This window comes from Amblyraja radiata, chromosome 10 (assembly GCF_010909765.2).
Source record: "Amblyraja radiata isolate CabotCenter1 chromosome 10, sAmbRad1.1.pri, whole genome shotgun sequence".
Classification (NCBI taxonomy): domain Eukaryota; kingdom Metazoa; phylum Chordata; class Chondrichthyes; order Rajiformes; family Rajidae; genus Amblyraja; species Amblyraja radiata.
Genome location: NC_045965.1, coordinates 61995376 through 62017064, shown reverse-complemented (window position 1 = coordinate 62017064; position 21689 = coordinate 61995376). Strand labels below are relative to the sequence as shown.

The following is a 21689-nucleotide window of genomic DNA, read 5'->3' as shown; positions in this document are numbered from 1 at the left end:
TCTGAGATCTCCGGTTTCCTCCCACACTCCAAAGACGTACATGCTTGTAGATTGTGAACTCTCCCTAGTGTGTAAGGGACTGTACTGCTAATGGTTGGGGATCGCTGGTCAGCACAGTCCCGGTGGGCCAAAGAGGCCTGTTTCCTCACTGAATCTCTAACCTAAACTTATTTAAAAAAAATAGGCCTCAAATAGGCCTGGGCCAAGTCTGGGGGAAGAGGAACAGTGTCAACAATTTAGCCCCTCTATTGGAGCTGGGAAAGAGTGAAATCGAAGATGGCAGTTGCAGAGATGGTCGAGGAGGGGTGATAAAACTGAGGTGACCCAGGCAATAACCATGGACGATGGCCTCCGTGGCCCTCGTTTCCCCAGAGCAGAGGAATCTAGAACCAGACGACATAGGTTTAAGGTGAAAGAGGCGAGATAAAATAAGAAACCCAAGGAGCAACTTTTTCACTCAAAGGGTGGAGGGGATATGGAAGAAACATGGAGACATAGAAAATTGTTGCAGGAGTAGGACAATTGGTCCTTCGAACCAGCACCGCCATTCAATATGATCATGGCTGATCACCCAGAATCAGTACCCTGTTCCTGTTTTCTCCCCATATCCCTTAATCCCGTTAGCCCCAAGAGCTGCAAGAGGAGAGGTAGGTGTTATAACAACATTTAACAGACATTTGGTACTTGGATAGGAAAGGTTTAGAGGGGTATGGGGCAAACGCGGCAAGGTGGGACTAACTTAGATGGGGCATCTTGTTCGGCATGGATGAGTTGGGCAAGGAGTGGTGGTGGAAGCAGATATGCTGGTGGCGTTAACGAGGCTTTTAGAAGACACGTGCATATGCAGGGAATGGGGGGATATCATGTGTAGACAGATAAGAGTTGGTCATGGATGGGGCATCATGTTCTGCACAGACATCGTGGGCCGAAGGGCCTGTTCCAGTGCTGTGCTGTTCTATCTTCTCTTTACTGGCACTGTTCCTTCCTCAGAGCCACAGGTATTTCTTTCTATAGAGCATTTGTCCAATTTTCTCTTAGAAAGTTATGGCCAAACCTGTCTCCACTCTCCTTACTGGTAATTACATATTGCTGGATTTAAACCAATTTCTCCCCAGCTTGCCTCCGGCTCTTTCACTAATAATGTTGAATCTAAAGTCCTCCAGTTACAGATACCTTTATCAGTAGGGATGGTTCCCTTCAATCAGTTAAAACCTTCCATTGCTCAGCATTCATGATGAAATAAAAGTTTATTCTGATCTGTTTGATGACCAATTCCCTCTGAGGATGCTGGATGGGGCACTCTTTTGGGGATGATATTCAATTAGCATCCAAAGACCCAAAGACATCGGCAGAATCTCAGATGAAATGCGTTGAAAGGGACTGCAGATGTTGGTTTAAACCGAAGATTGACTCAAAGTGCTGGAGTAACTCAGGGGGACAGGCAGCATCTCTGGAGAAGTAGACAAAAATGCTGGAGAAACTCAGCGGGTGAGGCAGCATCTATGGAGCGAAGGAATAGGTGACGTTTCGGGTCGAGACCCTTCTTCAGACTAGGTGACGTTTCGGGTCGAGACCCTTCTTCAGCAGTCTGAAGAAGGATCTCGACCTGAAACGTCACCTATTCCTTCGCTCCATAGATGCTGCCTCACCCGCTGAGTTTCTTCAGCATTTTTGTCTACCTTCGATTTTTCCAGCATCTGCAGTTTCTTCGTAAATATCTCTGGAGAGGTGGTCATTTTGGGTGATGTTTCGGGTCGAGACCCTTCTTCAGACTGCCTAGCACAATCGAGGTTCACTGTACCTTAATTGGTACATGCGGCAATAAAAGACTTTTGAACCTTTGAATCTCAGAGGTTGCCTCTGGGATGGTGCTCCTGGAGATGAGACTATTTTTAATCCATTATGCCAACTAGTGGGAGAGTCTGGGACTTTGAGGACCTAGCCTCGGAATTAAAGGGTGTTCCTTTAGGAAGGAGATGAGAAGTAATTTATTTCGTCAGAGGGTGGTGAATCTGTGGAATTCTTTGCCACAGAAGGCTGTGGAGGTCAAGTCAAGGCAGAGATAGATAAATTCTTGATTAGTATGGGTGTTATGAGGAGAAGGCTGGAGAACGGAGTTAGGAGGGAGAGATAGATCAGTCATGATTGAATGGCGGAGTAGACTTGATGGGGCCAAACGGCCTAATTCTGCTCAAATTACTTATGACCTTACAACCTTAACCAGGAAGGCAGTCAATGGTTCAAGATGCCTTTGATTGCTCAATCCATTTTCTTCTTATTTGACCATAGGTTGCAGGCAGCCTTGGCAAAGACAGCCAGCTTTTTCTTGAATTGAGCGTTTAAAGAGCGTTTCATTGCTGTGCATCTATAAAAACATTCTTGGCAAATTGCTTCAGTGCATCTTCCAAATGGTGCCCAATTCAGCACAGTTTAGTTCACTTCAGAGATACAGTGCAGGAACAGGCCCTTCAGCCCACCGAGTCCGCGCCCACCAGCGATCACCCCGTACACTAGCACTATCCGACACACTAGAGACAGTTTAGAAGTGACAGAAGCCAATTAACCTACAAACCTGCACGCTTTTGGAGTGTGCGAGGGCACCCGGGGGAAAACCCACGCGGTCACGGGGAGAGCGAACAAAGTCCATACGAGGAGGCAGCTAATGGAAGGTGGTGAATGGGGCACATGCTGGATCTGTGGGTAGAGACGGACTAGGGACTCCATAATTTAATCCCCTGGATCATACGCTGGAGGGTGAATGGGACCCACAAATCTTTTCTTTTAGATGAGAGTGCAACGAGAGAATGCAACATTTGCCGAAGATTTCTTTATTCAGAGGGTGGTGAATCTGTGGGATTCATTGCCACAGACTGATATGGAGAGCAAGCCAATGGATACCTTTATAGTGGAGATCGACAGATTCTTGATTAGTACGGGTGTGAGGGGCTATGGGGAGAGGGCAGGAGAATGCGGTTAGGAGCGAGAGATAGATCAGCATGATGGAATGGCAGAGTAGACATTGATGGGCCGAATGGCCTAATTCTGCTCCTATCACTTACGAACTTATATCACTTATAACAGGGTGGCACGGTAGAGCTAGTGCCACACAGCGCCAGAGACCCGGGTTCGATCCTGACCACGGGCGCTTGACTGTAGGAAGTCTGTACGTTCTCCCCGTGACCTGCGTGGGTTTTCTCCGAGATCTTATGACCTGCTCCTGGAACTTGTGAGGCTCAGATGCGTGGCTCAACGAATGCTGGTGACAACATGATAAAAGGAGCACGGAGTTGACTGGTATCACACCCACGGCTAAGCCCGCCGAGAAAAAAGGATTAACAGATCGTGTATTGAGTAAGTTGTATGCAATCTCGCTGAGAGTTTAGTGGCTGCAATCCATCTCTTGTGTTGTACACTCCATGATCATAAACCAGTGCTGGTTTCTTCTCAGCGTCTGAGAGGATTCTGCACAAAAATACTGATCATTCCATCCCTTGACAGGTGTTGAGCTGATCAAAGACTTTTCAACGTAAGTATAACAGACAACTTGAAAATAAGGTACTTAATGAAGACGTGCTTGAGGAGAAATGTGTGTAACTAGGACAGAGAGACGATGTTTTCTTTGGATTTGTGGATCATTTTATCCATGGGGGGGACTCTGTGAAGATCATGCCACCGAGCGTCACGATGAGATAGATGTTGGAAGTCTCCGTGTGTGTTCAGGTTAGTTTAATTTAGTTTAGAGATACAGCGCGGAACCAGGCCCTTCAGCCCACCGAGTCCCCACCGACCAGCGATCTCCGCACACTAACACTATCCTACACACATTAGGGACAATTTTACATTTATACCAAGCCAATTAGGCTACAAACCTGTACGTCTTTGGAGTGTGGGAGGAAATCGAAGATACTTTGCAACGGCACGGTGGCGCAGCGATAGAGTTGCTGCCTTACAGCGTCACAAACCCAAGTTCCATCCTGACTACGGGTGCTGTCTGTACAACGTTTGCATGTTCTCCCCGTGACCTGTGTGAGTTTTCTCCGGGATCTCCGGTTTCCTCCCACACTTCAAAGACGTGCAGGTTTGTAGGTTAATTGGGTTGGTTAAGTGTCACCAACACACACTCATCTCCCTGCTACCTTCAGGTAGAAGGTACAGGAGCCTGAAGACTGCAACAACCAGGTTCAGGAATAGCTACTTCCCCACAGCCATCAGGCTATTAAGCTTGGCTCGGACAAGACTCTGAACATTAATAGCCCATTTTACTTCGGAGTCACGTGAGTGACTACGTGAAGAAGGGCCGTCCGTCTGCGTGCGCGTCATTACGTCTGAACGCAACACGCACGACGGACTGGCAGGCACTGAGTCCTCCCAGGCCGTCGGGATGAGCAGGTAAGGAAAGTTGAATCACTTACCTGCGTTCTTTCGGGCTTGAAGTTTTTTTCAGAGCCCAGATGTCGAGGAGACGGCCATCGGGGATGTCGGCTGCCGAAGACCGCAGCTTTCCAAATAGCGGGCGACGGTCTTGTTCCCGACATTAGCGCCGACAGCAGAATCGGCAGGAGACGTTGCGCGGGAGCAGGAGCTCCATGGTTGTCCTGCGGGACGTAATGCCACCCGCAAGTCTAACAAACCCGTTGACTCAGATGAGTCCGGGGAAGAGGGATACCCTCCCTTAACGGAGAGCGTCTGAGGACGACTTCTCCCACATGGAGCAACTTATGGAGAAGTTGCTCCAACAATGTTCTGCTCCAAAGGAGGGAGCAGTATCAGCACGGCCTACAGCAGTGCCGGTGCCGGGAGCCTCGCACATGGGGCAGCCCAATGTATTCCCCATTGGAGGGGGAACTACATGTGGAAGAAACCACTCTGAATCAGAGTACAAAGAAGAGGGGGGGGGGGGGGAACCTTCCCAAGGACAAGCAGGAGAAAGGAAGTAAGTAAGTAAGTTTTACTTATATTGCACTGTTTAAGTCAACACCAAAATGCTTTACATAAAAGGAATAATAAGCTTCCATACAAACAAACAGAAAATAAGTGTTTCTGCAATCATCCAGGTTCCACTGGGTGCTTCCCTGGATGGAATCTAGCTCTTGACAGCCCGGGTATTATGGAGAACCCGCAGGCAACAGCACCTGTTTTCAGGGCTGCACAAATGTCTCCTGCTCTGAGGAGAGGAGCATTCATGGTCCATTTCAGTCTGACCAAAGCTAGAATCTCATTTAGGTCCACTGGAAGGGCCATGTCAGCACAGGTATCCTCAGGAGCCTGCGGCAGCACCTGTTTTCAGGGCTGCCTACGAACCTCACTCTCAGTGGAGGGGAGTGTGAATGATCAGAAGGTAACTGATCTCGAATTTAAAGTATGAACATACTGAAGCATGCATATGGCCTCAAGAGCCAGCAGTTGGCAGAATATCCGCATAGGCAACAACACACCCCACACCTCCATAGGGGGTAAGCGGTTCACTGAATCCGGTGGTAGCTTGAAAGCTGGGCACGGAAATACGATCAGAGTTGTCTTTCAAGGCAGACTCAAAATAATGGCCAGAATTGTCCTACAAGGCAGGCTCAGTATGATGAGGTTTTCAGACCAGACCCAAGCAGAGGTCGGGAGAAACATGGAATCCACACTCCTTACCAGTCCTACTCCCAATCAAGGAGAGAAAAGGAATCTGCATCAGGGGCCTTTGGGCTTACCACAAGACCACCGGTAGCCATGGAGGTAGGTGGGTCTGGGTTTATTGAAACAAGGGATTGTGGAGCAGTTACATGTTGGTAATTTACTCTTGTGTTCTTGTTCAAAATGACAATAACATGAAATTTCAGAACTGTTTTTTTTTAAAAACAACAAAAAAAACCAGATAATAACGTGATAATTTTACTGCACAACATACACAGGTTCCAAGCAGACCTGGAACTCGGACCGGAATTGTCTTCAAGGCAGGCCCAGTAATTTTGGGCAGGATTGCCATTCAGGACATGTGACAGATGGAGGATGTCACTTCATCCAGGTTTAACTCATTTGTGCAGTATAGACTTTTAGAAACAGTAATTTTGTTACGGTCTAACTACTGTTTTATAGGAGCTTCCTATAAAATGGTCACATGGCATGCATTGACCTCAAAGATGCATACTATTCGGTGTCTATTCACTAAGAACAGGAGATATTTGAAGTTTAACTGGATGGTATGAATCTGCCAAATGGGTTGACATCAGCTCCTAGACTATTGACAAAACTACGGAAACCAATTCTGGGTCTACAAAGGTCTCAGAACCACATAGTAATGGCATATTTGGACAATTTCATTTTGGAGGCACCAAGAGTTGGCAGAAGCATCAGTCAAAGCAAACCAAAACCCTGTTTGATAGAATTGGTTACCTCATCCATCCAGTTAAATCAAAATTGACACCTACAAGGGTAATTGATTACCTAGAATTTACTATCAAAAACAGTAAATATGTTGGTGACTTTGCCTAGGGGCAAACGACTATATTAATCAAGCCTGCTATGACCTGATAGTCAAACACTAGCCATCTATCAGGTAAACAGCGAGTGTAATTGGCAAATAGTAGCCGCATTTCCAGCAGTACGTACGGGCCTTTGCATTACCAGAATTACAGCGAGTAAAGGAACGAACACTTAGATTCCATGCAGGCAAAATTGGCAAAACTATGGAGAGGCCTTTGTTGAATAACTACGGTGGATAACGAATGAGAGAAAGCTCAAAGTAAATTTGCTTGAAAGCCATCAAGTGGTTCTTCAGACCTATGCTAGCGGCTAAGGATGGGGAGCCACTAACACAGTCTAGAGCTGTGGGGGCAGATGGAACGAGCAGGAGTCTGTAATTCCCCAACACATGGAATCAATTACCCAGAATTGTTGGGGGCACAATTTGGACTCAAGGGGTTCTGTAGCAATATGCAACCGGTGCTTGTTCAAATTCAGATTGATAACACCACTGCGGTGGCACATATCCACTAACAAGGGTGGTGTAAAATCTGTATCTTACGATAGATTGTCGAACCTCATTTGGCACTGGTGTATCAAGAGGAATATTTGGGAAATCTACGAGGTAGATATAACACGGTGACAGATGCTGGATCACGAATGTTTAATAACAACACAGAATGGATGTTGAATCAGGCAGTATTTAACAAAATAACTACACGATTTGGCATACCAGATTTGATCTATTTGCATCTAGACTAAACCATCAGTTACCCAGATATGTGTCCTGCAAGCAGGATCCAGGAACAAAGGCAGTGGATGCTTTCTCCCTCAAATGGGGAGGATTGTTTATGCATGCTTTCCGCAAAATTGTCTCACAAACCGATGCTTGACCAAAATCAAGCAAGACTAAGCCACAGGCATATTGGTAGTGCCAGATTGGCCTACTCAAGCCTGGTCCCCAAAAATGTTGGGAACTATAGTCCAGACAGTTATGGCTGTACCCAATAGCAGGAACCTCCTAGTGAACCCAGTTACAGGGAGTAATCATCCACTACACGAACGTATTAACTTGTTGGTCTGCAGATTCTGAGGAGGCCATTTCAAGGCATAGGACTGTCCGAACAAATACAACACAATTCGGATAACAGATGTCTTGGAGTTTCCTATCAACTCTGTACTATAACTATAAACAAAGTTATAGGGAAATCAATAGTGCCAGAGGCGCACTTTCCTCCTATCTGATGCTGCAAGCAGGGCACGGGTCGATAGGAACGCACCCCTTTACAACAAAATTCATGAAGAGAATTTACAATCTAATACCTCTAAGACCAAGGTACACGGACATGGGATGTGAGCATGGTACTAACCCTACTTTGACAGTGGGGACCGCCTATAACTAACCCTGAAGGTGGTATGCTGACAAAGAGTCCAGACACTGCAAAAGCTACGGTTGGACCACATGACCACCAATATGAACAACATAACATTCATAATCAGGAACCTGATATAAACATAGCAGGCCAGGAATGTGGTATACTTGGACTTCCAAAAGGCTTTTGACAAGGTGCCACATAAGAGACTATTGCTAAAAATAAAAAATTATGGGATTGGGGGTAATATATTAGCATGGGTAGAGGATTGGCTAACAAATAGGAAGCAGAGAGTGGGGATAAATGGTTCATACTCGGGATTGCAACCGGTAACTAGCGGGGTTCCGCAAGGGTCGGTGCTGGGACCCCAGTTGTTCACAATTTATATAAATGATTTGGAGGAGGGAACCAAGTGTAATATATCAAAATTTGCGGACGATACAAAAATGGGAGGAAAAGTAGGGGATGAGGAGTATAGGAAGAGTCTGCAAAAGGATATAGATGGCTAGGTGAGTGGGCAACAACTTGGCAGATGAAATTTAATACTAATAAATGTGAACTCATTCACTTTGGGAAAAAAAATGATAGGGCAAGTTATTTCTAAATGAGGAGGAGCTGCGTTGTAATGCAACGCAAAGGGATCTAGGGGTAGTAGTACATGAATCACTAAAAGTTAGTATGCAGGTGCAGCAAGCAATCAGGAAGGCCAATGGAGTTTTGGCCTTTATTGCTAGGGGGATTGAGTATAAAAACACGGAGGTCTTGCTGCAGCTGTACACAGTATTAGTGAGACCACATTTGGAATACTGTGTACAGTTCTGGGGTCCATACTTAAGAAAGGATGTACTAGCCCTGGAGGCAGTGCAGCGAAGGTTTACAAGATTAATTCCTGCAATGAGGGGATTGACATATGAGGAAAGGTTAAGTAGGCTGGAACTCTACTCTTTGGAGTTTAGAAGAATGAGAGGCGATCTCATTGAAACATATAAGATCGTGAGGGGCCTTGATCGGGTGGATGCACCGAGGATGTTCCCAATGATCGGGGAAACTAGAACGAGGGGACATAGTTGCAGAATAAGGGGGGGCTCTTTTAAAACTGAGATGAGGAAGAACTTCTTCACCCAGAGGGTGGTTAATTTATGGAATTCACTGCCCCAGGGAGCAGTGGAAGCAGAAACGTTAAATATATTTAAGTCTAAAATAGATGTTTTTTTAGCTGCCAAGGGGATAAGGGGCTACGGGGAGAGGGCAGGGATAGGGACCTAGGTATGGTTAGTATAGTAAGACCTGAGTGATCTCCTGGACAAGTGTCGATCGCCTGGATTGGGGTCGGAGAGGAATTTCCCGGATTTTTTTCCCGAATTGGACCTGGGTTTATATCCGTTTTTTTGCCTCCCCCAGGAGATCACGCGGTTCTTGGGGTGGAGAGGGGTGATAGCGGTATAAAGGGGAGGGTAGTGTCTTGTGTTCTGTGTCTTGTGTCTACTGTTTGTGGGTAAGTGTGTCTGTTTAGTGTTCAGCCATGAGCGAATGGCGGTGCGGGCTCGACGGACCTGGTGGTCTACTCTCGCACCTACTTTCTATGTTTCTATGAATGCCAGGGATGGAGATCCAGTTCTTGGCATAGCCAGAGGACCTACGGTTGTGTGTGTGGTAACATACTAACACCACTATCTGAGAGTTACGGAGAACCACAGAGGCTCAGAACAGACCAGAAGGTGTCAACACAAACCATCTCCAGATGGTCAAAGGGGGTAATGGCGGTAACAGAGTGAACGTTCATATGGTTAAATCTCACTCCACCAGGGCTGCATCTACGTCGGCAGCAAGAGCAATGGACGTGCCTCTTGACAACATCCTAGTGGCTGCAGGATGGACGAATGAAATAACGGTCCACCGGTTTTATAACAACCTATTACCGGACTGGGGGTGTTTGCACGTACCATTTTAAGTTCTGTCCCATAGTTTACCCCCCAAGGTTGGGAGGGGAAACTAGTTTTTAAAACTTTTCTTTCATTTAAAGCATCAGTGTCCTTACTTAACTACGTAATGTCTGAATGCTTTAATGATTACACGCATCCATGGTCAATCCATTCAGTGTGTGACGCCTGGATTCGTAACCGGCGTAAAATCACAGAGCTTTGTAATCTTCACGTAGTCACTCACGTGACTCCGAAGTAAAATAGTAAGATTAAACGAGAACTTACCAGTTTGAAGTTTGATCTTGATTTTATGAGGAGTTACGATGAGCGATTACGTGCCCACCGCTCCCACCCTCATACTATCAAGGTCACATGGAAGTTCTAGTTTCTTCAATCTTACTATTCTCAGGTCTTCTTTTATCTGTGATTTAACACCGCTGCTTTGAAGATTGACGCGCACGCAGACGGACGGCCCTTCACGTAATCGCTCATCGTAACTCCTCATAAAATCAAGATCAAACTTCAAACTGGTAAATTCTCGTTTAATCTTACTATTATCTGTTATTTGTGCTTTATCAGTTTATTTATTCATGTGTGTATCTATATCTATCTATCTATCTTCAATCTATATCTATCTATATCTATATCTATATATATATAAAACTGTGTGGCTGCCGGCTGGTTGTGTGTGTTTCTGCCTGACGTGGCTGCCAGCATTTGATTCATTGCTACGCCAACACCTGACCCAGAAACGCCCTGATTTTTTCCATTTCGGTAGAGATTTCACTTTTAATTCCAAGTATCCACTCCTCATTAAATTTCGTCGTGTTTATGTACACTTTTTAAAATCAAATCCTTCTCCCCCCCCACTCACTCATTTTGTTGCCTCCTGCTGGCCAACGACCATAACGGCTGCTGGCGCCCGCATCTCGCCTCAAAGACGCCATTTAAAAACAGCCGCACTGCTGATTCCTGAGCCGCTTGAGTTGGAGGACCACGTCTCCCGTGGGGGCTACGGGTAGGGAACAGCTGCGTTGGGGGAGCAGACCCAACGGGTCTGCACTTGGGCTAGTATATTTATACAATGGTATATGGACACACAGATCTGTTCTGTATTCATGCCTACTATGTTCTGTTGTGCTGAAGCAAAGCAAGAATTTCATTGTCCTATCAGGGACACATGACAATAAACTCTCTTGAATCTTGAATCTTGAAATTGCCCTTAGGATAGTGTCATTGTGCGGGGATTGATAGTTAGCGCTGACTCGATGGCCTGTTTCCGCGCTGTATCTCTAAACTAAACCAAGTCACTGGATGGATTTAAGAGAGAGTTAGATAGAGCTCTAGGGCCTAGTGGAGTCAAGGGATATGGGGAGAAGGTAGGCACGGGTTATTGATAGGGGACGATCAGCCATGATCACAATGAATGGCGGTGCTGGCTCGAAGGGCTGAATGGCCTCCTCCTGCACATATTTTCTATGTTTCTATGTAAACTAAATCACTGAAACTTTAATAGACGTAAAAAGCTGGAGTAACTCAGCGGGACAGGCGGCATCTCTGGACCTTGCACCTTGTACCTTTCGAAGAGTCCACCAGGGACTATACTGGAAGTTGGACAATTTTAAACTGGACATTTTTAAATTTTTTATTTATTTTTTACATTTACCAAGCCAATTAACCTAGGTCTTTGGAATGTGGGAGGAAACTGAAGATCTCGGAGAAATCCCACGCAGGTAACGGGGAGAACGTACAAACTCCGTACAGACAGCGCCCGTAGTCGGGATCGAACCCGGGTCTCCAGCGCTGCATTATTTGCTGTAAGGTAGCAACTCTGCCGCTGTGCCACTGTGAGAGAAGGAATGGGTGACGTTTCGGGTCGAGACCCTTCTTCAGCTTAAGTTAGCATTGTGTTCGGCACAAATCTTGTGGGCTGAAGGGCCTGTTCCTCCGCAGTAGTTTTCCATTACGAGGAGTGATGAGGAGAATGGGTTTCACACAGAGCTTGAATCCTGTGAATTCTCGACCCCCATCCAGTCGCCTGAGCATGTTCAAAGCCAAGGTCAATCGAGTTTCAGACGCTGAAGGCATCAGGTGATAGGAATCAATAGAATTACTCAGGCCTCTCCTCGCCAACCTGGTGCTTGTGTCAATTATCATCTACTTGTGTTCACCAGTCACTGACAATAGCCCCACCAGCTACAGTTGCTCGTTATCTACCTTTAAAAATGAAATCCTCACGCGACCCAACCTTTCCCTGTCTGTTCTACGGGGACTCGTAGCTTTTCTCACCTCTGCTTGTAACTACTGTCTGGGATTTGTCAGAGTACGTTTGAAATGGTCGCACGGGGAGCTGGGCTTTGCATTGCAACTAAGACATGCACAAAGTGCTGGAGTAACTCAGCGGGTCAGGCAGCATCTCTGGAGAAAAGGAATAGGCCGGCATGGTGGCGCAGCGGTAGAGTTGCTGTCTATCAGGGCCAGGGACCCGAGTTCGACCCTGACCACGGGTGCTGCCTGTACGGAGTCATCATTTGTGTCTATCTCAGAGCAAACACCATATAACCATATAACAATTACAGCACAGAAACAGGCCATCTGGGACCTTCAAGTCCGAACACTTATTTTCCCCTAGTCCCATCTACCTGCACTCAGACCATAACCCTCCATTCCTTTCCCGTCCTTATACCTATCCAATTTATTTTTAAATGATAAAATCGCCCAGCAATGGAACAATGACATTCTTCCTTGCAGCAGCACAACAGGTATCTCAACACAGTAGTTCAGTTCAAATTTAGATTAGTAGTCTGTAAAACCCATAATAAAGGGATGGCAAGGTGGCGCAGCGGTAGAGTTGCTGCCTCACAGCGCCAGGGACCCGGGTTCGATCCTGACTACGGGTGCTGTCTGTACGGAGTTTGTACGTTCTCCCCGTGACCAGCGTGTGTTTTCTCCAGGTGCTCCAGTTTCCGCCCATAATCCAAAGATGTACAGGTTTGTAAGCTAATTTGGATTTGGTAAAGATTGTAAATTGTCCCTAGTGCGTAGGATAGCGTTAGTGTACGGGCGGCTCGGTGGGCCGAAGAGTCTGTTTCCTTGCAGAATCTCTAAACTAAACTAAACAAAAAAAGTTAATATATATATATAACGAGGGTTTCGACCCGAAACGTCGCCCTTTCCTTCTCTCCAGAGATGCTGCCTCACCCGCTGAGTTACTCCAGCATTTTGTGTCTACCTTCAATTTAAACCAGCATCTGCAGTTCTTTCTTACACACTTATTATTGTCTATTTATGTTTTGTTTTATACATTAATATTAAGTCTATATATAAAACATAAATAGACTATATTAAGTGTGTAACAAAGAACTGCAGATGCTGGTTTAAATCGAAGGTAGACACAAAATGCTGGATTAACTCAGCGGGTGAGGCAGCATCTCTGGAGAAAAGGAATGGGCGACGTTTCGGGTCGAAACCCTTGTTCTCCTGAAGTAGGGTCTCGACCCGAAATGTCGCCCATTCCTTTTCTCCAGAGATGCTGCTTCACCAGGCGGTTTTACTCATATCATTGTGACCTCATCACCCCATAGTTTATCACAACACATACAAGAATCAAGAGTGTTTGTTTAGTTGTCATAAGTCCCAGTAGCAGAACAGTGAAATTCCTACAGGGTCTGAAGAAGGGTCTCAACCTAAAATGTCACCCGTTCCTTCTCTCCAGAGATGCTGCCTGTCCCGCTGAGTTACTCCAGCCTTTTGGGCCTATCTTCGGTGTAAACCGACCTCCGCAGTTCCTTCCTACACAGTGAAATTCTCTCTCTCTGCAGCTTTAATGCAACAAAACTAAACAAAACCCCCCCCCCCCCATGAATATATAATAACCTATAACACAATATGTGGGTGGCGCTGTGGTAGAGTTGCTGCCTTACAGCGCCAGAGACCCGGGTTTGATCCTGACTCCCTGTGCTTGTCCGTGCGGAGTTTGTACCTTCTCCCCGTGACCTGTGTGGGTTTTCCCCAAGACCTTCGGTTTCCTCCCACACTCCAAAGACGTACGGGTTTGTAGGTTAATTGGGTTGGTGTAAGTGTAAATCAGGGGGGATCGCTGGTCGGTGCGGACTCGGTGGGCTGCAGGGCCTGTTTCCGCGCTGTGTCTCTAAACTAAACTAAACAATAAATTAACAATCAGCAGTAGCAAAGAATGATACACTTGCCCTGGGTGGATGACTGGCATTGAAGAAGTCTCTTATTATTTCAATAGCACTTCTTAGACTGTGAGGAGCTTTAGGGCATAGCTGAGCTCTCATCGGGCCCTGTACTAATATGCCTGTCTCACTCTCCTGTTGACAGAACTAGCTGTGTGTTTCCAGCAGTTTCCACATTTAATTGTGTAATTATGTTGTTTGTATGAGCTCCCCCTCCTACTCAAGCGAAACCAGGCTCCCAGTGCTTGAGAATGTGCGGTAACTGCAATATTAGTTCTCGCAGGCACTGAGCTCCTCAGCAATTGAAGAACTTACTGCAGGGAAATGAGCCATTTGGCTCCACGGGATCCTTCGTTGCTATTCACTGTGTGTCATCCTAACATCAGATCCTTGCGTTGCTGTCTCCCTCAATCACTCACACAGTTTACCCCGAAGGCCATCGACACTCACGTTACCTCAGTCACTCCGTTCCAACAAGTTCCACATTCCCAGCATTGTCGGGAAAGATATTTCTCCCAAATTCCTCATCGTGTCATGGAGACATAAATTCATTGGGGCGGCACGGTGGAGTTGCCGCCTTACAAGCGCCAGAGACCTGGGTTCGACCCTGACGACGGGTGCTTGCATGTACGGAATTTGTACGTTCTCCCCGTGACCGCGCGGGTTTTCCCCCGGGATCTCTGGTTCCTCGCCACACTCCAAAGACGTACAGGTTTGTAGGTTGATTGGCCTGGTATCATTGCAAATTGTCCCCAGTGTGTGTAGGACAGTGTTAGTTTGCGAGGATTGTTGGTCGGCGCGGACTCGGTGGGCCGAAGTTACTGTAGGGCCTGTATCGTTAAACTAAACTTAACATAGAGTCACACAGCAACGGAATCATCCTACCACAACCAGAGAGCAGTACTGAACTACTATCTACCTCATTGGTGACTTTCGGGCTATACTTGTGTGAATGGGATTAGTTTGTTATTTGGATACTTAGGCTATTTAAAAAATATATCCTTTTCTTAAGAAATGGAATCTACAGGACATTGTTAATGGGAAAGTAGTGGGCAGAAAGGCATGTCATGCGTGGTTTGAAGAGCAAAAACCTGTAGTTTACAATGCCAAAATTGAAAAGTTGAGGAAAAACAAGGTGTACAGAGTTGCTTATTGGTTACAATCTGAGGAGTATGATGATGCTACTGATTATGATATGCCAATGTACCAGCTAGCAACTGATCTTCTCCATAAAGACTTGGTCTTTTGCTAGAAATTGTAATGTATTTACCTGTCTGTTACAGACACAGCATATAATACAACAATATTAAAGTTCTGATCTTGAGAATATCACATTTTTGAATTTTCAAGACAGTCTGTGTGTTTATTACTATTTCCGTCACAACGGCCAATTTTGTAATTAGCTACAATTAGGTAAGTAACTAATTATATGCTTTAGTTTCAGGTCATCCAAGTAAGATGTTTTATATTTGTTTCAGAATGCTTCAATCGATAATAACTGAAAATTTCATTCAGTTCTCTTGATTTTTAAGAAAGTTATGGGTTTTTGACTGTCCTTGATCACAGCTTTTGAGTTAAGTCAATGGAAAAGCAATAGGGAACAAGATGCTAATTTCTGAGTATGAAAATGGCCATAACTTTTTAAATACTTGAGATATGAAAGTGAATTAGGTGTCAAATTAAACTTCTTTTTATGCTTTTCCCAATATGAAAATGGCCATAACTTTGTTTTAATACTGAAGATATGAAAGCGAATTAGGTTAAATTTAAACTTCTTTTTATGCTTTATCTGATGGGATAAATTGCAGACTTAATTTTTAATTTCTTTTTTAATGTTGTAACATTGCTACCTTAATTTGTCTCAGGGCTGAGAGCTGAATTGACAACGTTCTGACTTCAGGGTGAGAGAGCCACCAAATATCTGCAGAACAGATATCGGCCGGAAGCCATGCACTTCATGAATACAATGAGATCGCAGAAACAGGCCCTTGGGCCCACCGAGTCCGAGCCGACCAGCGATCACCGTACACTAGGACTGTCCTGCACACTGGGAACAATTTTACAGGAGTCAATTAATCTACAAACCTTCACGTAGGAATCTGGAGCAACCAGATAAAAAACCCACGCGGTCTCAGGCAGAACGTTCAAACTCCGTGCAGACAGCACCCGTAGTCAGGGTTGAACCCGGGTCTCTGGAGCTATAAGGCAGCAACTCTACTGCTGTGCTACCGTGCCCCCCCCCCCCCCCCCCGCAATGGCGGAGATGGGAGAGGGCAGACAAGCCTGTGTTTAATATACCATCCAACAGACAGCGAGGCACGCTCTCCATTCTTCACTGGAGAGTTGGTCCAGATATCTGTGCTGAAAGCTCAGGAGAGAAGTTTGACGTGAATAACAATGACATACTGAAGATGCTGGTAGATGGACCTGTAGGAAGGAATAGGGATACGGGCCAAACAAAGGCAGGTGGGACAGGCTGGCTGGTGTGGGCAAGTTGGGCCGAAGGGCCTGTTTCCACACTGTCTCACTCTATGACTCTATGACTATGGCTGGAAGAAGTTGCTGGGGTGAGAGGAAGGGCCTCCTAGAAAGACCATGCGGAGCAAACTGGCTACTTCTGTGAAAGAGCACACCATCGTGCCGGACTGCGGAGTGGGATAAACTGATGCACGATTGTGGACAAATTGGGATCATTCCAAGGCCATCCTTCCCCCGTGTTCCTTTTGTTCTTCTATTTTTGAATCACTCCACCTTACATCCAATTAACATCTCATTAACGTGACCCTGTCAGTGGGAATCTAGAGCGCATTGTCGAGCTTTTACACCACCTTTTGATTTATAAACTTCCATAATTATGTAATGCCTTTCAAGAATTCTTGCTGTGTTTTTTTAAGCCAGGCAAGTCTACCGAGTTTAATTGCTGAGATCGGTAGGGCAGTGGCGTGGCGGGGAGGGGGTGCGGAGAGGAGTTTGGGGAAGGCATCGGTTATTCCCTGTCCCCTCCACTCCCATTTTTTCCTGGGAGATTGCGATGTTCTTATTCATTCTGCCGGCTGGTTCCACGTCCTCTTTGTGAGCCGACAAGGGCAAAGAATCATGATCCTCCCTGTATTACACCCAGATTAAAGTATCCACTACTCTGACCCGCAATGTAATGCCTGTAAGCAAAGCAATCTGTATGCCAACTACAGAGACACAAAAAGTGCTGGAGTCATAGAGGCAAAGAATAAAGGGCCTGTCCCACTTGCCGAATTTTTCGGCGACTGCCGGCAGCATTGACCGGCGTATCGGGTCACCGACGTGACGCGGCGTGATGACGTATTGACGCGCGGCGTTTTCCTCAAGTGTCGCAACGTTTTTTTTTGTCGGTGCTAGATTTTGAAATGTTCAAAATCTTTCGGTGAATCTGATACGTCAGTCAATGACGCCGGCAGTCGCCGAAAAAATAGCCGTGGGACAGGCCCTTAATACTGCAGGGAAATAGGATCTTAGGCCCAACTCATCTATGCCATCTAAGCTGGTCCCATTTCCCCGGGTTAAGCCCATATCCTTCTACTTGAGCTTAGTAAACTAAGGCCAGATGTACTGAGGTACAGTGAAAAGCTTTTGTTGCGTGCTAACCAGTCAGCGGAAATACAATACATGATTACAATCGAGCCGTCCACAGTGTACAGATACATGATAAAATAAATAACCTGAGTGACGTTTAGTACAAGATAAAATACAGTTAAGCCCGATCAAAGATAGTCCGAGGGTCCCCAATGAGGTAGATAGTAGTTCAGGACTGCTCTCTGGTTGTTGGTAGGATGATTCAGTTGACTGATAACAGCTGGGAAGAAACAGTCCCTGAATCTGGAGGTGTGCGTTTTCACACTTCTGTACCTCTTCTCCGATGGGAGAGGGGAGAAGAGGGAGTGGCCAGGGTGCGACTCGTCCTTGATTATGCTACTGGCCTTGTCGAGGCAGCGTGAGGTGTAGATGGAGTCAATGGAAAGGGAGGTTGGATTGTGTGATGCTCTGGGCGGTCTTGGATGGAGCTGTTCCCAAACCAAGCTGTGATGCATCCTGATAAATCTCTGAACCTCTTCTATCCATGAACGTTCCTGCCCAAACTTATTTTAAATGTTGTTATTGTACCTGCCTCAAGCATTCCCTCTGTTGGCTTCTTCCATAAACACACCACCCTCCATGTGAAGCAGTTGCCCCTCAGGTTTCTTATAAATCTTTCTCCTCTCACCTTAAAACATAAGCCCTCTTGTTTTTGATTCCCCTTCCCTGAGGCAAAGACTGTGCCTTTTCCATTCCCCTCATGCTTTTATAAACATAGAAACATAGAAAATAGGTGCAGGAGTAGGCCATTCGGCCCTTCGAGCCTGCACCGCCATTCGATATGATCATGGCTGATCATCCAACTCAGTATCCCATCCCTGCCTTCTCTCCATACCCCCTGATCCCTTTAGCCACAAGGGCCACATCTAACTCCCTCTTAAATATAGCCAATGAACTGGCCTCAACTACCTTCTGTGGCAGAGAATTCCACAGATTCACCACTCTCTGTGTAAAAAATGATTTTCTCATCTTGGTCCTAAAAGACTTCCCTCTTATCCTTAAACTGTGACCCCTAGTTCTGGACTTCCCAAACATCGGGAATAATCTTCCTGCATCTAGCCTGTCCAACCCCTTAAGAATTTTGTAAGTTTCTATAAGATCCCCCCTCAATCTTCTGAATTCCAGCGTGTACAAGCCGAGTCTATCCAGTCTTTCTTCATATGAAAGTCCTGCCATCCCAGGAATCACTCTGGTGAACCTTCTCTGTACTCCCTCTATGGCAAGAATGTCTTTCCTCAGATTAGGAGACCAAAACTGTACGCAATACTCCAGGTGTGGTCTCACCAAGACCCTGTACAACTGCAGTAGAACCTCCCTGCTCTTATACTCAAATCCTTTTGCTCCACAAGGTTAAACCTCCACAAGGTTACCCCTGCGACTCCTATACTTCATGGAATAAAGTCCTAGATTGCTCTACCTGCCCTTCTAACCGAGGCATTCTAATTCTTCCTTGCACTCTTTCCAACCTAATGACATCTTTCCAATAGCAAATTAACCAAAACTGTCCCTCTGTTCTACACATTTCCTCAAACCATATTGTTTACTGTGAAAGTCCTACCCTGGTTTGACTTCCCAAAATGTTGCACCTTGCACTTTTACTTTAGTTTAGTTTAATTTAGTTTAGAGATACAGCGTGGAAACAGGCCCTTTGGCTCACTGAGTCCGCACTGACCAATGATCCCTGCACATTAACACTACCCTACACAAACTGGGGACAATTTACATTTATACCGAGCCAATTAACCTATGCATGCAGGTACAGCAGGCAGTGAAGTAAGCGAATGGCATGTTGGCCTTCATAACAAGACGAGTTGAGTATAGGACCAAAGAGGTCCTTCTGCAGTTGTACATGGCCCTAGTGGAGTAACCACAACTGGAGTATTGTGTGCAGCTCTGGTATCCAAATTTGAGGAAGGACATTCTTGCTATTGAGGGAGTGCAGCGTACGTTCACACGGTTAATTCCCGGGATTCCGGGACTGTCCTATGCTGAGAGAATGGTGCGGCTGGGCTTGTACACTCTGGAATTTAGAAGGATGAGTGGGTATCTTATTGAAACATATAAGATTATTAAGGGTTTGGACACGCTGGAGACAGAAAACATGTTCCCGATGTTGGGGGAGTCCAGAACCAGGGGCCACAGTTTAAGAATAAGGGGTAAGCCATTTAGAACGGAGATGAGGAAAAACGTTCTCACACAGAGAGAAGTGAGTCTGTGGAATTCTCTGTCTCAGAGGCCAGTTCCCTGGATACTTTCAAGAGAGAGCTAGATAGGGCTCTTGAAGATAGTGGGGGAAAAGGCAGGAACGGGGTACTGATTGTGGATGATCAGCCATGATCACATTGAATGGCGGCTACCCCTGCACCTATTGTCTATTGTGTAAACCTGTATGTCTTTGGAGTGTGGGGGAGGAAACCGAAGATCTCGGAGAAAAGTCACGGGGAGAACGTACAGACTCCGTCCAGACAGCACCCGTAGTCGGGATCGAACCCGCGTCTCTGGCACTGAAAGCGCTGCAAGGCAGCAACTCTACCGCTGCACCACCGTGCTGCCACTTCTCAGAATTGAACACCCTTTGCCTTCCCTTGGCCCACTTACCTACTGATCAAGATCCTGCCATATTTTATCAATGTCCTTTACTCTCAATGAAACCTCTATTCTACTGTCTTTAATTGTGGGTCACTTTAATAGTTCCCAATTTTAGGATATAGTCCAAACTTCACTTAGACAGAATTCAATTCAGCAATTTACTTTCTATTACAGCAATTATGTTTGACACTGTAGATTAATTTTATGGTGTTACTGACAATTTTCTCCACAGCCAACAAAGTACTTTTCTAAACTCCAGTTACCGTTGTAATGTGGGGGAAACGGCTCGGTAGAGCTGTGGCGTCGCAGCGCCAGAAACCTGGGTTCCATCCTGACCTCGAGCGCTGTCTGTGTGGAGTTTGCACGTTCTCCTCATGATCATGTGGATTTCCACCAGCTGCTCTGGTTTCCTCCCACATCCCTAAGACATCTAGGTTAGCCCGTCAAATCTATACTAGTTCCCAGTGCATTCATATCAGTCCCATTCCCCCACTTGGAATCATACAGATATTGAGCACAAAACAGGCCCTTTGGCCCAACTGATCCATGCCAACCAAGATGCCCATCCATGCTAATCCCATTTGCCTGCATTGGGATTGCCCAAGCCATTCCTCTCCAGGTATCTGTACAAATGTCTTCCAAATTTGTTATTCTACCTGCCCCAGACACATCCTCCAGCAACTTGTTCCATATAGGGTCACAGAGTGATACAGTGTGGAAACAGTCCCTTCGGCCCAACTTGCCTACAGTGGCCAACGTGTCCCAGCAACACTGCGCTTGGTCCATATCCCTCCAAACCTGTCCTATCCATGTACCTGTCTATAGGGCCCGTCCCACGAGCATGCGACCTGCATGCGGCAAGCGCGACCAAACCGGAAGCGGGGGCCGCATGGAGGTCGAGTGAGTGACGTGATGTTCGAGCGAAGTCCGCGGGAAGATCGCGCGTGACGTACGGCGTCAAGACGCTGCGCACGGCGTCGAGGCGGCTGCGGGCCGGCAATTTTTGAACACGGTCAGTTTTTCGGAGCCCCGCACGGTGTCGGGACCAGCTCCGCACAACTCCATACGGCTCAAGCGACCACGTTAGGTCGCACTTGCCATATGGAGTCGCATGCTCGTGGGGCAGGCCCTTAACTGTTTCTTTAAACATTGGGATAGTCCCAGCCTCAACTACCTCCTCTGGCAGCTTGTTCCATACACCCACCGACCTTGGTGTTCACCACAATGGGAAAAAATATATCAGTTCAGTTCAGTTTTTATTGTCATGTGTAGGTTAACACAGGGTCAACGGTGCAATGAAATGTGTTTGACAAGACAACGGGCCGCCTCAGCAATGATATTACAAGGATAAAATGAAGGTAAAAAAAAAAGGTTAAGATAAGAGTTACAATGGTAGGTAAAAGACAATAATAAATCAAATAATAAACATATATGATGTGTTTATGAGTTCAGAAGCCTGTGGCATGATGATAAAAGCTGTTCTTAAGTCTGGTGGTGCGTGCAGCCATGCTCCTGTATCGTCTGCCTGACATAGAAACATACATAGAAAA

At 46.1% G+C, this 21689-nt stretch overlaps 1 protein-coding gene and 1 long non-coding RNA gene across 2 annotated transcripts in view; one reads left to right on the top strand and one right to left on the bottom strand.

Moving 5' to 3' along the window:
* Positions 1–21689, bottom strand: part of st6galnac3 (ST6 N-acetylgalactosaminide alpha-2,6-sialyltransferase 3) — a 91478-nt gene that overhangs the window by 33419 nt on the left and 36370 nt on the right. The window lies entirely within an intron of this gene.
* On the top strand, positions 486–21051 carry LOC116978029. The gene is made up of 3 exons (XR_004413356.1): positions 486–593; positions 13356–13360; positions 21041–21051. It is a non-coding gene; the product is annotated as an uncharacterized LOC116978029 (long non-coding RNA).